This window comes from Peromyscus maniculatus, chromosome 5 (genome assembly GCF_049852395.1).
Source record: "Peromyscus maniculatus bairdii isolate BWxNUB_F1_BW_parent chromosome 5, HU_Pman_BW_mat_3.1, whole genome shotgun sequence".
In the NCBI taxonomy this organism is placed as follows: Eukaryota; Metazoa; Chordata; class Mammalia; order Rodentia; family Cricetidae; genus Peromyscus; species Peromyscus maniculatus.
This window is the reverse complement of record NC_134856.1, coordinates 33,057,754-33,075,629: the sequence shown is the minus strand read 5'-3', so window position 1 is coordinate 33,075,629 and position 17,876 is coordinate 33,057,754.

Sequence of the window (17,876 nt, the reverse complement as noted above, 5' to 3'; positions counted from 1 at the left end):
GTGAGGACTCAGAGGCTTTCAGTCTTGACACAGTGGGAAGCAGAAAGGAAGGAGTCAATGAACCCACTCTTCCAAGCTCAATTACAAATGCTATCAATCTCAGCTCTCTAGAGAAATTCTAGTCTCTTTGGCATGCAAAGGTTCTTTTCAGACTACAAAAAGAAATCTGGACACCAACCCAGCCACAAAACCCCCACCTACAATCTGGCCTGCCTGCAGATATTGTGTTACAGAAGCACAAAATATAGAAGAGGGTTATTCAAGAAACCAATGAAACAATCTAGAGAAGATACAACATAGCTCTTTAAGTACTGTAGATGTTTAATAAATATAAGTACTTGCTCCCTGCTCTCTGACTTTGTGACTTTGATTATTTATGTTACATCTTTGGTTAAAGAAATCTTTCATTCTACAAAATTTACAAAAAAAAAACCTTTCCTGCCTTATAGGGCAGAGGCCTCTGAACAAAAATGACCTGGAATAAACTTCCACACTGAAGACAAAGGCCCTGAGCTCTCAGTGCTGGCCATTGTGCTGTAGGAACAATGAGGCCATGCACTTTACTTCATAGCTGTTTCCCTCCCTCCCTTGGCCTGCCCCTCTTTGATAGTTATTCAGTTGTTCATCATGCCACAGTACCACCAGAATATTTGGGTTTTCTGTGAGCCTCCTAAGTGTATTTACTGAGCAGTGCTGCCTCAGAACTATTAAATCAAATGGCAGTTGTCTAAAGTGTTGGCAGTTCTCTGGTCTATGATTGTCAGGCTCCATATTCTTTGAAAATTAGCACCTGAGGTCTCTAATAACCTACTTGTCTCCCTGCCATGTAGTTCCTCTATCCCTTGCACAACAGCCTATTTTGTCCCCAAAGCAGGCCTAGCTCCTTGGGCTCTGGCACCAACCACCTTCTTAACTAGAGTTGGGGAAAGCAGTTAGTATATACCCTGACTAAGGATCTTATTGTGTCTTCCAGCTCTACAGGGATCTAGATTCTGGTGTCTTTTCTGGTTCTTGTTCTACTTTATACTTGCCTTTTCATTCTACACTTACATCTTTTGTATCATCAATCACCTTTATCCAGCGGGGGCCACCTGACTGCTAACTTCGGTTTAGGCTTCCTACATTTTTTTTTTTTTTTTTGGTTTTTTCGAGACAGGGTTTCTCTGTGTAGCTTTGCACCTTTCCTGGAACTCACTTGGTAGCCAAGGCTGGCCTCAGACTCACAGAGATCCTCCTGGCTCTGCCTCCCGAGTGCTGGGATTAAAGGTGTGCGCCACCACCACCCGGCTTAGGCTTCCTACATTTTAACCTGAGCTGGGAAGGATACCTTACCCCTTGGTTCCAGGCATTGCTTTAGGAGCATAACAGACTTTAGCTCCATGCCAATTATAAGAGGGAAGTCAAAGCAGATAGGGCAATGACTTTCTGAAAAGTACACAGAAGTGTTGTAAGAGTGGTAAGAAGTGTTGCATTTTTGAGACAAAATATTTTTAGGGTATAAGATAAACCAAAATAATTGCATTTTTATACTTTTCTTCTCCTCATCTCCATTCCTTCAAGAGCGTCTTATCTGATAGGTAAATTCTGGAAATCTGATTTTGTGAAAAAGCATGTGGTTTGAGGTACCAGTGGGCATATGACTATCCATACAAGGGCTGCCCTGGGAGGATGACAGCTTCTCTCTCTGCCTCTCTTCTGTTCTGTTGTTTTCTGTTCTTCTACCTCTTTTGTATTGGAATGTGGTCTGCATTTTAGTTTTGAATAACTCTCTGGTTTTTGTTTGTAGGACTGGATAGATGCATCCCTTTCAGGCTTCAAATTAACAGCAACTTTCTCCTCAAGCTAAATTGACAAGAGAACACTGCAAATGATGCTGAACAAACCAAATAAATAATAACATTGTACTTAATTTTCCCATTTGTCATTGCCCCTTATCAGTGTTCTATCCTTGGGCAAAAGCCAGCATGACTGGATCTTAGTATTCCCTGGGTTCCAAAGGCCAGTGCTTTTGATGACTTCCTGGTATTGTGTCTTTATATTTCAAACTCAGTGTTCCAATTGTATAAAACTAAGCCAAACATGAGAACTGCAGTCATAAAAGCCCTTCCTAGCACCTGACAATTCCCTGGTTCTAACAGGATGTATGCATAATGAAATACTCATTTGCTCAAACATGCCTTTAATCTCAGACAAAAATTTTCATCTATAAGTTCCTCTGGATATTCTACAATGGCTTCAAATTTCTTATATTTGCCTGAATGAAAGACCATCACTTCAATAATGGGAAACACAAAAAGCCTTTCAAAGGAAGGCACTATACAAGAATCATAGTTTTTATTTATTTTCTCAACTTCAACAGCTGACTTTTAATATATGATGTTTGGATCTGTAGGTGGGGATTTCTTACCATTTGACCCAGACACTCCTGTAGAAGAGAGAGCTCAGTTTTTTTTTTTTGTCAGAGCAGAGGACCAAACCCAGGGCCTTCCACTTGCTAGGCCAGTGCTCTACCACTGAGCTAAATCCCCAACCCTAAGGTTTCTTAAAAGAACAATAAAATGTCTCTGAGAAGTTGTGTGTTATGTTTGCTTCATGGAGAAAGAGAAACTGGTAAATATGGACAAGGTTACTCTGAATCATAAAGACATCTCTTTTTGCAGTGGCTGAAAAATTGCTCAGACATATTGAAATTTCTCTCCATATTTGGCTCCTAGCTCACCCTCTGCAATGCTCACCCTTTCCACCAATCCCATGTTATTCTGTGACCTCTAGCATTCACTTTTCTTTACTGCATTTATCAAACTCAGTTTCCTAAGAGATACAGGAAAGCCTCTACTCCAGCTCCATGTTCATATTGATGCTAGAGTGGAGACTCTGACCTAAGTTTAGACCCTGAAGCCTTTCACATTCTGAGAAAGGAAACTGTCACATGAAGGGTACTGGGTTTGAAGGAAGATTTTAGTTATATTTTGGACCTTCTATTCTGTAACTTTGGATAGGGTGTGGTTGGGGTGAGATTGAATACATAATGTCCCCAATCTCAGTGGGATGATAAAATAAATATCTGCTTGTTGAATAAACAGTCATTTGCTCTGCCAATTTTGAGGTTCTACTCCCCTCTGGACTCTTAGATCAGAGAAGTAGAGCAGCCAGCCACTAGTTCTTACGTCTACGAAATCCTCAGCCTAAAGAGAATGAGTTCCTGTTTCCTCACAACTTATATACCTTTCTCTGCCCAGACATCACTTCCTGGGATTAAAAGTATGTGTGTTTCCCAGGACTGGGATGAAAAATATGTGCCACCACTGCCTGGCTCTGTTGCAAGTGTGGCATTGAATTCACAAAGATCCAAACAGATCTCTTCCTCCCGAGTGATAGGATGAAGGGTGTGTGCCACCATTGTCTGACCTTTATGTCTAATCTAGTGTCTGGCTCTGTCCTCTGATCCTCAGGCAAGTTTATTAGGGTATCACCATTTACCACTGCCTTGGGGGGCAGCCTTCATCAGTGCAGGGCTCAAAGGGAAGCCATGGAGTCATCACATAGTGAACTTTTTTATCTGAAGGGGTTAAGGGAAAACACACACACACACACACACACACACACACACACACACACACACACACACACACACTTGACATTTTTCTTCTTTATTATTCTGTATTCTTCATTCCATGTTCTATATTTTCTTTTCTTATCTCTATCCAGAAATGTCCCTCTGTCTCTCTTGATGTTTTTCTTCTCCTTCTCTCTTGATATTCTCCTCCCCAGTCTCTCATTCTTGATGTTTACTTTCTAACTCTGCCTTTATTCTTGATGTCTCCCTTCTAATTATCTCATTCTCAACGTTTTCCTTTTAACATTTTCATTTTTAAGTTTTCCTTCTAACTCTTTCATTCTTGATGTTTTCCTTCTAACCTATTTTAACTCTATTTTTATTCTTTCCTTTGCAGCTTATACACACCAGGAAAATCTTTCAGGCAATATAAAGATTACAATGTGGTTATATTCTGTTTTTCAAGTAAATGATTACAATGAACACAAGTAAAATACATGTTTTCAATATCCTTTACATGATTAAACATTTTACATACTACAGGTGACAAACAAATTATACCAAGAACCAATACACATTCCCAAGCAACTTGTTATAGGTCAACCATGTTGGCAAGCAAGATATTCTTCTCAGTTAGATCTTTAACTGGCAGTCTGCCTTTTACAGTTACAAAGAAAGGGTCAATTACTTTATTACTTACCTTTAAAGGTAATCTTATAAAGAATCTTAAAGGAATCACAAACCTAAACTTTTATGTATAAAAGAGAATCAGCTGTACTTTAAACCTTTAGGGTGCATACATACTCATCAATGGTTTTTTTATATCAGGAGATTGAGGGCAGAAATGTGTGTAAGGAATTAATCATCACCTTTGGTCATCAACCAATCCTAGTAAGTAAAGTGCATCAGCTAGTGATAGTTGGGCTGCTTTGTTCTTGTTCTCTGACCTTAAAGAGTTCCTCTGTCAACTATGTGCCTTTCTAAAAGTTTAGGTTGTCTTCTTGGGTTTTTCATTTTAAAGCTATTTAACAAAAACATCTTAGTCTAACTTTAAGTTATTTTCAAAGCATTGTTTCAGCTATGATGCACTCTGAAACCTGTGAACTCATCTCTCAACATTACAGTTAAAAGAATTTAAGGTAACTGGGCTACTGGGACTCAATTGTTTTTCTTAATTATTAACCTACACAACAGTCTATATGACCCTTCATGTGTTCTGTCTGACACATTCTTGTTTTATTTTTTATAATCAAAACTCTATTTAAGCTAACATTATTATCAATTAAACAGTAAAGCTTAGAAAAAAATCTTCATAACAATTCACAGGTAAAAATGCCCAGTAGAATAGGATGCTTCTATAAGATAAACACACTACAATACAGGCAATGGGGATCTCCCCACACCCATTCATACCATGACAGATATCAAAGAAAGATAGAAGTGGCAAACATGTGAAGGCCCAGCAGAAGCAAAAGACATTCTGGAGTCTATGTTCTCAGGGCTTTACCAATCTGAGATTCACCCATCAGGGATTTTCCTCTTGGTGGACTGACACCTGAACTTCAATTGCACCTCTTCAATTACTCCTCTGAAATGGCCACCAGCACCCACCTTTGTTACAAAACAAAGAAGTAGATGCTAGAACCCAATAATGGATTTAATAGTATTGTCTAAAAGCCCATGTCTACCCAGAATCTCAGAACATGACCTTATTTGAAATTAGGTATTTGCAAATGCATTTAATCAAGAATACCAAGATGGATTCTAGAATTGGATGGAGTCTAATATCCACTTACTGGTGTCCTGTATGTATAGAAGACAAAAAAAAAAAAAAAAACAGAGTAAGAAGACTATAAGGACAGATTGAAATTTCAAGCACCATCATGAAGATTCCCTTGAGGCTCAGAGGGAAAATGACCATGTTGAATTTCTTGTCTGGAGCAGGAAACAGCATATTTCTGTTGGCTTGATGCCATAAAGTCTGTGGTAACTGGTTAACTGAGCCCCAACTAACTTCTCCAGGCCTTTCATTGCACAAATGGGAAAATCTGTCTTCTCACTCAAAAGAAGGTAGATGACAGAAATTCTCTAGAGGAGGAAGCCTTGGCCTTAAACAAAACTGCATTGGTGTTTAATCTGGAATCTCTTGTCCATCTTAGTGTGACTTGGGAGGAGCAATTTTTTAGGAGGTACCACACTTACAGAGATCTTTATAATGACAAGGCATAATACTAAATATCAATACATTTCCATTTACCCCTCCTCATTACCCATTGAATTAGATATCAGAACTTTGATCAGAATTGGAATTGGGGAAATTTTTCTTTTTTACTTCCCCTTTAACCACAAGGCTTTTTTTAAAATGCCCTCAACCTAAAGTTAAGCACATTTGCTATTGTCCATCCTTAGAGCTTTCTCTTCAACCCTATGCTCCTAAGCCCCAATAATACCTTGATTTTAATTCAGCTGGAGCTAGAGGAAGATACCAGTTCCAGTACATATATAGACAGAAACATTTTCCTTCCACTGGCAAGTCAGTGTGTCAGTTCTGAGGCCTGAGCAAGTGCCAGTGAGGAAGTCTGATGACTTGATATTATAAGATCAGAATTTAAGACAGAAAGAAGAACTGACATTTTGTCAGGTCAGACAGGAAGTAAGAGTAAACTTTAAGTAAATGAATTCATTTCTCTGAGCATGAGTTTCCTCAAAAGTAAAAAAGTAGTGGGTGCTGGAGTGATGGCTCAACAGTTAAGAGCACTTGCTACTCTTGCAGAGGACAAGAGTTAGGTTCCCATCACCCACATCAGATAGCTTACAACTCTAGCTTCAGAGGATCTGACATTTCTTCTGGTCTCGGCAGAATCTGAATGCACACACACACACAACAACAACAACAACAACAAACAAACAAACAAACAAAATAAATATTTATAGAGAGGAATAGAGAACAATATGCACCTCATAACTAAAACAGTCCCATATCCCAGGGATGTGTTCCAAAATCCACAGTGGATGCCCGATGGGGAGTATCAAGCCCTAGATATACCAAGTTTTTGATTCTACTCTTACACATAGAGATTTAATATCCTTTCCATTTTTACTAAGCACTAGTCATATAATATTTCTATCTTTTGTAATTTAAAATGTGAAAGCAAAGCTATTGGGAATTTCCTTTTTTGTGCAATTTTATAGATAGGAGACTCATTCTTTGGTTGTCATAGTAGTGATGATAATGACAAAGATGGTGGCAGCACAGACAACATTGATGACAAGGGTCACAATCCCAATAAAGAAGATAGAATTACTGGTTGTGGCTTGCTTGCTTGTACTGATGATATCTCATCTTTCATTAATTCAATAATATTTTATGTACTTTTAAAATTCTTTTCTTTGATCATTGCTCTGTGTGTCCCTGTTTCCTAAGGACAAATACTGTTTTACTTCTAGATCCTTTTAATTTACCTGTTAATGCATTCAGCATGTTTTCCACAAATACCTCCAATGTTTAGATATTGTGCTAAGTATTAGCACTGAATTGGGCATTACTAAGTGTACAGCAATTTTTAAGATAAATGACACTTTAAATTATAAGAAATTCATCCTTACCATAGATCTTAGCAACTTCAGCAAAAAACATTCTTTGTTCCTTATTAAGAATGCTCAGCATTTTACTTAAAGGAAACACTGCATGGTTTCTCTCTGATGCATTCCAATTGTTAGCAACAGTGTGCTGTGGCTAGTATTAAATAAAGTAAGAATTGATTGAATATAAAGACCCTGACATCACAATGGTAGATAACCTGGACTTACAGTTCTGCTCTCATCTGGGCAATCATGAAATGATGGTTTTACCTTTCCAAGGCTGGATTTTCTCATCTGTAAAATTTAGGTCTTACCTTACAGACTGTGAGGTTTTCATGGAAGATTCCTGAGCTGAACCCTGGAAACACTACCTCAAACAGTGATTTCTTCACCCACTGATGTCAAATGGTGTTGAGCTTGCTGAGTGCCACTTCCAACCCTCTAGCCTACCTGTCTGTTGTTGAAAGGCTCACAGTGTCCACATGATTCTTACAGATGATGAGATCCAGAAGGAAATTGACAGTATTTTATCGTTTTGAATATCCAACCATTCCTGTGGCCCACTCCATGGATCTAATGTTTTAGATACTCCACCTTCTCCATGGATCTAATGTTTTAGCATATGTCAGACAAAATCTACCTGTTAAGCAATAATTAATTTGTACTCATGCATTGTAAAAACTAAAGGCATTCCACAAAGAGACATTCTGACGATCATGAATTATTCAGTTTTTCTATATTGAATGGATATAGTTTGAGTTGTAACTTAAAAAGAAATAAAGAAAAAGAGGGCTAGGGAGATGGCTAAGTCAGCAAACTACTTGTCATGCAGGACCCAAGTTGGATCCCAAGAACCTGCATAAAATAGCTAGGTGCAAGAGTACAAACCTGAAAACCCCAGTCTTGGACAAGAGGCGATGAAAGAACACCCAGAGCTTGCTAATTAGCCAGCCTAGTCTAGGCTAATGAGAGACCCCTTCTCAAAAAGCACAAGGTGGATGACTCATGAGGAACTATGCCTGAAGCTGACCTCTGGTCTCCGTTGGTGCATTCATATACCAAATACATTCAAATGAACATGCTGCATTCATATACACATGCACATACACACACAGACACACAGGCACACAGGCACACAGGCACACACACACATACACACAAGAAAATGTAAATGAAAAACTTGACAGTTCATTTGGTTGTGTGGCCCCATTTTGGGTCATATGGAATTTTCATTGGTTTTTATAACAGGAATAACAGGAACCTCATATGTACACTCTTCCTGAGAACTCAAGACCTTAGAATTGTGTATGTTGATTGGCTTGGGGCCTGGTGACCAGGTGGTAGATGTTTGCTTAGGCTCTTAAACAGTGCTAGACGGCCAAAACTCAACCAAGGCCTGCTCTAGTCAGTTTTTACTATAGACATATGTTATTGCAATTTTGCAAAATAGAAAACTAAAACTTAGAGAGGTCCATTTTATAATGAGCATACAACAGAGCTGAACCCTCTGGTTGTAAAGCCTTCCTTTCATAATTTAAAGTTTTATGAGTACTTTTTATTATTAAGAAATTTTTTATTCATTTTACATACCAATCACAGATTCCCCTCTTCCCTCTTTCCACCCCTCTAGCCTCCCCCACTCAACCCCCCCTACAAGAAGGAAATGTCTCTCATGGGGAGTCAGCAGAGCTTGGTACGTTCAGTTGATGCAGGTGCAAGCCCCTCCCCTTGCCTCAAGGCTTTGTGAAGTGTCCCACCATAGTTAGTGGGCTCCAAAAAAAACCAGCTCATGCACCAGGGATGGATCCTAATCCTATTGTCAGGGGGGTCCCTTAAGCAGATCAAGCTACACAACTATCTCCCTTATGCAGAGGGCCTAGTCCAGTCCCTTGGAGGCTCCATAGGTGTTGGTCTAAATTTCATGAGTACCCATTAGTTTGGTTTGGTTGTCTCTGTACATTTTCCCATCATGATCTAGATGCCGCTTACTCATAGAATCCCTCTTCTCTCTCTTTGACTGTACTTCTAGAGCTTGGCCTGGTGTTTGGCTATGGATCTCTGCATCTGCTTCCATCAGTTACTGGAGAAAGGCTCTATGATCACAGTTAGGGTATTCACCAATCCGATTACCAGGGCAGGCCAGCTCAGGTACCCTCTCCACCATTGCTAGTAGTCCAAGCTCAGGTCATCCCTGTAGATTCTGAGGAACATGAGTACTATATTTACATAATTTCAATTTCTACTTCTGCCTCCAACTCCTCAGATGCCCCCCATTCCATCTCAAATTTGTGAACCTTCCATCTATAATTATTATCATTTATGAGCTCTCCATCTGTAATTATTATCATAACACACATATGCGTGCACACACGCGCACGCGCGCACACGTGCGAGCACACACACACACACACACACACACACACACACACACTACACACTACTCACATTCCCCTTTATCTTCAGCCTTAGCCATTCTTAAGAGTTCACACTGCTTCACTACAGAAGCATAGTCAACTTAAGAGACCCTTGGAATTTACTGTAACTACAAGCCTGACAGCTTCCCACTGTGGGATGAGAAACAATTATTGCCAGTAATTAGAATTAAATTACTTTTGTCAAAACACATGAAATCACAAAACTAGCACTGAGACATCTTAAATCCCTTATCCCACAGTCTCTGTCCCCACTAATAGAAACTCATGTAGCCTAAGAAATTTTCTCTCAATTCTGGACTCCAGGTGTGGGTCACAGTCATTAGTTAAAGCTGTAACTCACAGAAACAACATAAGGGTTTGGTTTCCTGTTTTTCTAATAGAGTTGGTGTTGATAATACTGATCACTCATGGTCATTAGACAGAAGGACACAAAAGTGGCTGGATGTGCAATGTAGTTCATGCATTCACTGAGTACAGCTTGCAACTGGACTGACCCATGTGAAGACTTGGAGGCAGATGTTCTTACAATTTCCTTTCTACTTATGATACTGATGTAAGTCCATTTCAGAGAGTTAAAACACACAGGAAAGTATAAAAAAGGAAATAAAATGTTACCTCCCCTAAAGTGCAGCAGTGATTTGTACTCATATTTGGAATTTCTGAACACTGTTGTGTAACACAAACCTTAAAAGGTCTTATTAATTGAAAAACCCGGAGACAGATATTGGGGTGAATGCTGAAAGATCAGAGAAACAGAACAAACCACAGCTAACCTCACCTCAACAACTACTCATCAGTTCCTGTTTTCACGAATTTCCACATGGAAAGCTGCTGAGTCCTTATCCAAATGGATCTCAGCTGAACTATTTATAAGTCTAAAAGCTTAAAAGCCCTAGTTCCTGGTCCTCATGCCTTATATACCTTTCTGCTTCCTGCCATCACTTCCTGGGATCTCAAGTGCTGGGATTAAAGGTGTGTGTCACAATGCCTGGCTGTTTCCAGTGTGGCTTTGGACTCACAGAGATCTGAATGGATCTTTACTTTCAGAATGCTAGGATTAAAGCATGTGCTACCACTGCCTAACCTCTATGTTTAATATAGTGGCTGTTCTTTTCTCTGACCCCCAAATAAGTTTATTGAGGTGCACAATATATCAACCACATTGTTGGTTTTTGTTTTGTGTACTTTTGATTATCTCTTAAACACACATACATATATGCAAGCATACATGCACAAAAGCATACATCCACACAGAGAAAATTATTTGAGTCTCCCTTTAGCTCACCAGAAAAAACTAAAATGTATATTAATTTTGTAATTAAGTTTTTGATTATCATAAATTTGAACATACTTATGAGGCACTACATGATGTTTTGACTCATGTATACATCAAAAATGATTAAGCCAGGATAACCAGTATACCCACCACCTAACCCTTTTATCATTACTTTGTGATAAGTGTACACAATATTCTCTGTTCTGTTGTTTTAAATATTTATGTATCTTTATTTATGTTGAAAGTATTTTGCCTGAATGTGCACATGTCATCATGTGCCTGGTGTCAATGGAGGCCAGAGAAGGTGTCCAATTCCTTGAAACTGGAGTTAGAATTAATTATGAGCCACCATGTAGGTGCTGGGAACTGAACCCAGGTCCTCTGCAAGAGCAGCCAGAATTCTTCACTGCTGACCTATCTCTCTCACTGCTTTTAAATAAAGAATTATATTTGCTTAGAGGGAGGCAGAATATCACCAAACCAGCTATAAATTCTCTGCCAATTACAGAATGGTATTCTATTGACAGACATAATATAAACTAAATATATATAAGCTGAGAATGAAAAGACTGAATGACTATTTTGTACTGTGCACTGACAAATGTCTGCTTCTAATTTCTATGTTAATTTACATACTGTACAAGGTTAGTAATTGTTGAAAACACCACGAGGACAGGACTTCTAAGACACATTTGCTAGTGTGTTAACTATGTAAAAGAATACACTGTACAGTCTTAAAAACACATCTTACACAGTCATACTTTATATTTTTTTCTTGGGAAAGAGTGAGTTATGTGCAGGGAGTTAAATATTTTATCAACAAGAAAAGACAATTACTGCTGTCTTCATCTCATCTTGCTTCTCTTGCCCTTTCCAACCTTTTTTGCTTTATCATGTCTGCCTTCTGCTCTGAAGGCACAAAGAGCCTATTTGTATCTTCCCTGTGGCTTCTTTTCCTGAGGCTTCTCATTGTCTGCACTGTGTTGATCCACATTTCTCCCAAGGATTCTGTAGTATCACCAATGGAGCAGCTAGGATGCTCTTCTTTGATTTTAGGACAATGCTCAGAACAGAACAACAGATTGGAAGGAGCCCTGTTGGTGCACTGGGAATTTTCAACCTTTTTTCTGTTTATTTTATTTATTTTTTTTTTTGAGGACAGAGGAGAGGCTTTAGTCAACTTCATCGGTAGCCTTCTCCATCCTTGCAAGCCTTCAACACTTCGTTCATCTTCCTCGGCCTGGTCTTCAACCTCTCTGAGCACATTGCAGATAGTTCTATGAAGCTAACTGACACATGAGAGTGCTCCTGATGACTTCTTCACAAAAAATCCTATGAAGACATTTCTTTTCTAAGTTTCTTAGGATCTCTTCTGCCCATGCTCAGTTGTTTCCCCCAGAGAAGCAGAGTAACCTAGTACCCATGTGGCTCTCATTTGCTGTGGCAATGTCTCTATTTTTTCCATTTTGAAATTTGTGCTACTGTGCTAAAGGACACTCTTTGTCCCTTCTCTCTAACTGAAACTCTAGACCTGATGACCAAGTGGTGTGATGTCTTAAGCTTCTGTCTTCCAGGGAGTGAAAGATTGATTTCTGCTTGTTCCAGAAAAGAATAAGTGAGTCTTCATTTGTCTCCAGGGAGGACTAGGGGGAGAGGGCCATGGGACTCAGGAAGCTTGGAAGAGAGAGCAAAGTGACTGACATTTTCTGTTCTGCCCTTATAATGCTCAGCTCCCAGGTGACCTCAGGAAAAAGAATGACTTCCCCATGGACAGTTCTAGAAACCAAGACTCTATTTGATTTAGAGAAAGAGGAAATTATGAAACCATTTTTCTAGCATGACCTTTGCAATAAAGCTTATTAGTTATGCTGAAGTTCTAGTTAGGTGACATTATATGGGTTGAACATGACACAGAGCTTTGTTCTATTGAGTCCTGGGATATGGTACAGCATATATCTTCTCATGACATCTCTAGGCTTCTCCAGGTCCCTTGGTAGACATTTCTGGATGTCCTCTGAGCATGGTCAAGGCCAATGGCTGCAGGCTCAGGAAGGATGCATTGTATGGAAACCTTGTTGGCTCTGTTGTTTCTGGAGGGGAACTCATGGGGTGGTTGTAGATTTGTTCCTATGGGTGAGTCTAAAACATAATGGCTCTTGCCACCACTTCTGCAAACTACAGGGATCTTTGAAATACTTGACTCCAAATTCACTAGTGGGGTGACCTTCCAGTTGTACACAATGAGGTATATAATGGCATCTCTCAACAGATGAGGGTGTGTATTCAAGGGGAACTATAGCTGGCACATGACCAATGCTCAAAACTTGCTGCTTAATAGACACCATTTTTCTTGTTTTTGCTCAACAACTAAAACAACGAAAGCTTTCATGTTCTAATGAGAGCTAAGAGATCAGTGGCTTCTGGTGGCCTGATGTAATTTATGTCCTTAGTCACCCACTCTTAAGCAGCCTCCTTCAAGCCTACTTAATTAGTCATCCTACACCCTTTATCATAGCACCCTGTGTGAGACTTAACAGGAGAAGGAGACCACCAGAGCAATGCTGAGGCCAAAGACAAAGCTTTACTTGAGACAGGAGGTGTTGCCAGGCTATTTCCAAGAAAAGGAAGAACAACCCACCAAAAAAGAGTTTGGGCTTTATAGAGTGGTTTTAATTGGGTGAGAGGGTGGTGCAAAGGGAAAAGGAAATACTGTAAGCAAAAATTCTTTATGAGGAAACTTCTAGATGAACATCAAGATGCTGTGGTCAGGCTGCTCTGCTGAGATAAGGGTCAGATGACTTTGGAGAAGTGCAGAATGTTCTTGTTTCCATTTTCCCAAATGGTCTGGTTCCCACAAGGTTTATCCTACTTAGTGTCTTAGGTGATTCTATATTGGGCCAGGACTCCTCAAATTACTTAACCTGATCTCCAATTATGCCATTTGCTTTTTCTGCATTCCTCTCTCAAAGCATCTGATGACAGCAATACCCCTATATGATGTTTCCTATAAAAATATATCCTCCTGCTCCATGAAGCCGCTCCTATGACTCTTTTCCCAGTCTTCCTCCCTCTCCCTCTCCTGTGGTGGTATTCTAATTGTACTGAAATGTGATTTTGATTGTATGTTAATAAATAAAGTTGCCCGGGGGTCACAATGTGACAAGAATCCATTAAAAACCGCTTGGCTTGGCGGCAGGTTCGCTTTCCCGCAAGGGCAGCAGGCAGCGGCTGGTGGCGGTTGGCTTCTTAGTCCGAGCGGCGGCTTCTTAGCCTGGGTCTAGGTCTGCTTGACCTCCGGCTGGACTATCGGTGAGCTGCTTGCTTAAATCCTGCTTGCTTAAAGCCGGTGTTACAGGTGTTACAAACAACTCAGACCTGCCCTGCCGAATAGGGCCCTGCCTGTAAAGCCAACGCACGTGGTCGGAGCTTAAGGAAGCCAGACCCAAGCCTTGACTCAGCATAAGAGGGAACACGTGGCTAGATTTAAGCTTTAGCTGGCTACGCTTTCTTGTGCGTTCTCTCTCTCTCTCTTTCCTCTCTCTCTCTTTCCTCTCTCTCTCTCTCTCTCTCTCTCTCTCTCTCTGGATTTACACCTGGGACACTAGGTGGCTGTTTTGAAAATCCCCTCGGATTTCTGCTGTTCTACGCAGATTTGGTAAGTCATAACATATCAGATATTTTAAAGGAAACTATCTAAAAGAGAATTTTTTTCCACATTAAAAAAAATGGGTTTTATGTGTACATTGGAAGAAAATTGGGTTTTGTTCGAAATTTTAGGCAGTCTGACAATGGAACAACTATATAATATTAGTATTGGTGGAATTATGCAGCTTATCACTATGCTAATCCACATTTTAATATTTAAAAAGATAGTCAATTTAAGTGCCAGGATAACAGCTTTAGAAGAACTTGTTAAACCTGTAAAAATTCAGACAAAAGAAATTAACAGTGAAGTTGTTTCAAGTCTGGATCATAAGGTTACAGAAAGAAATCCTGTTTTCACACAGTCACCCTTAATTTATCCTGTAACCGTACAGCAGATGCCTGATCAAATGGCTACACAAAATATTTGGGCTCTAATTGAAATGTTGGATTTAAAAAGGTTTAAGGAGGCAATAGTATCTTATGGCATGCATTCCCCATATGTAAAGCAAATGTTAAACTCTTGGTCAACATATAATAGGATAGTACCACAGGACTGGTGGGACCTTGCACAAGGTGTTCTGGAACCCAGCTAGAGACTTCAATTTCTGACCTGGTTTAAGGAGGAGGCTAAAAACATAGAAAAACAATGGAGGGATAAAGGAATACAAGTTTGCCAGGGTCAGCTTATTGGAGAAGGCCAATATGCTTCAGTACAAACACAATGTTTATATGATGTCCAAACCCTAATTTTATGTCGAACGGCAGCCTTGAATGCATGGGACAGAGTTGAGGAACCAGGAAAAAAAATCTGAGTCATTTACAAAGGTGATGCAAGGCCCAAAAGAGTCTTTTACAGATTTTTTACAAAGACTGGCTTCAGCAGTAAAGAGAATGGTCTCGGATTCAGAAGCTGGTAAGGCAATAATTGAATCTTTGGCCTTTGAAAATGCAAATGCAGCATGCAAAAGAATAATCAGGCCATTAAGGGCAAGATCTGCACCTATGGAAGATTGGATTAGAGAAACAATTAATGTTGAGGCTGATGAGCATGATGATACATGGGTAGGAGAAGTAATTTCAAAAGGTTTGAGGAGTGTTAGATGTTTTGGATGTGGAAAGCAAGGACATTTGAAAAGGGACTGTAGACAGGTCATTCCTAGAAACAATGTTTCTTCAAGGAACAATGGCAACAGAATGCCCCTTCCTTCTGGAGTATGCAGAAGGTGTGGTAAGGGAAAACATTGGACCAAGGAATGTATATCAACAAAGGACAGACAGGGTAATCCTTTGCCTCAGTCTTCGGGAAACTCCCAGAGGGGCCTCACGCAGGCCCCCGTTGCAAATCCAGTTCAAACCTTTCCTGCAACCATAGAGGAAATCCCTGCTCTGAGCAATTAAATAACCAAATGCCTATTGGAATAAATCATGCTGGTCAGGATGATGAAACAGAGAGAATAGAAAATTCAGGAGAAAACATAAAGAAATTTTTTTGGCAAACTTCTATTAATGAACAAAGACCAAAATTAACGATAAAAATAAATGGTGTTTTGTTGTCTGGTCTGGTAGATATAGGTGCGGATGTTACCATAATTGCACTAGAATTTTAGCATCCAACTTGGCCTCTTCAGGAGGTAAACGTTCAACTGTTAGGAATTGGGACATTATCTCAGGTGAAACAGAGTACAAGATGGCTCGAATGTATAGGTCCAGAAGGACAGAGAGGAAAATTAAAACCATATGTGGCTAACATAACTATGAACCTGTGGGGTCGAGACTTGTTGCAACAATGGAATACTCAGATTAACATCCCTCCAATCTCAGAAACAATCATAAACTAACACATGTTACAGAGAGAAATATTAGAAGATATTGTTCTAATGAGTGGTCACCAGCCATCCATATTATACAAGAACAGGGCACAATAACTGATGATCTTCCAAAGACACCAACAGATCTACCTTTAAAATGGTTAACAGACAAGCCTGTATGGGTCCAACAATGGCCTTTAACAACAGAGAAACTCCAGGCTTTAGAAGAGCTGGTAGAAGAACAGTTAAATGCTCAGTATATTGAAAATCAACCAGCACTTGGAATTCTCCTGTATTTGTTGTTAAAAAGAATTCTGGTAAATGGAGAATGGTAACAGACCTTAGAGCAATTAACAAAGTAATTCAGCCAATGTGCTCTCTACAATCTGGGATGCCTTTGCCTACTCTGTTACCAAAAGGATGGCCTCTCATAGTTATTGATTTAAAAGACTGTTTCTTTTCAATACCCTTACAAGAAAAAGACAGAGAAAGATTTGCTTTTACAGTACCTACTTATAATAATTCTCAACCAGTTAAAAGATTTCAATGGAGGGTCCTCCCACAGGGAATGTTGAATAGCCCAACTCTGTGTCAATATTTTGTACAACAGCCATTGGAAATGATACGTAAAAAATTTCCTAAATCTATAATTTATCATTATATGGACGATATTTTACTAGCTGACTCAAATGCAGATACTTTAGAAAGAATGTTTGAAGAAGTAAAGAAAATTTTGCCTTGCTGGGGATTACAAATTGCTCCTGAAAAGATACAAAGAGGAGATGCTATTAATTATTTAGGATATAAAATAGAGCTACAAAAAATTAGACCCCAAAAGGTGCAAATTAGGAGAGATAGACTACAGACTCTTAATGACTTTCAAAGATTATTTGGAGATATTTCTCATCTACGAACTATTGTTGGGGTAAAAAATGATGAACTGACTAATTTGTTCAAAACCTTAGAAGGTGACAAGGACTGAAATAGTCCAAGGAAATTATCACCTGAAGCTGAGAAAGAATTCGCCTTGGTAGAAAAGAAAGTGCATGAAGGACACGTGGATCGTATTGATCCAAAGCTGGATTGCATTTTGGTTATTTTACCTTCTAGGCATTCTCCTACTGGAATATTAATGCAGAGGGAAGATATTATATTGGAATGGATATTTTTACCAAATAAACCAAATAAAAAATTAAAAACTTATGTGGAAAAAATCTCTGACTTGATTTACAAAGGAAAATTGAGACTTCGTCAATTAGCAGGCACAGACCGAGCAGAAATTGTCATACCATTAACTAAGGAGGACATTGAAAAATTATGGACAGAAAGTGAACCTTGGCAAAGAGCTTGCAGTAATTTTTTTGGGAGAAATTAACAGCAAATATCCCAAAAGCAATAGAATTGATCTTATAAAGAGAGCTGATTGGATCTTGCCTCGAATTGTATGGCAAAAACCCATATCTGGAGTTCATACATTTTATACAGATGCCAACAAACAAGGAAAGGCAGGTTACAAATCAGAAAATTTAAGTAAAGTGGTTCAAAGTCCGTATAATTCAGTTCAAAAATCAGAA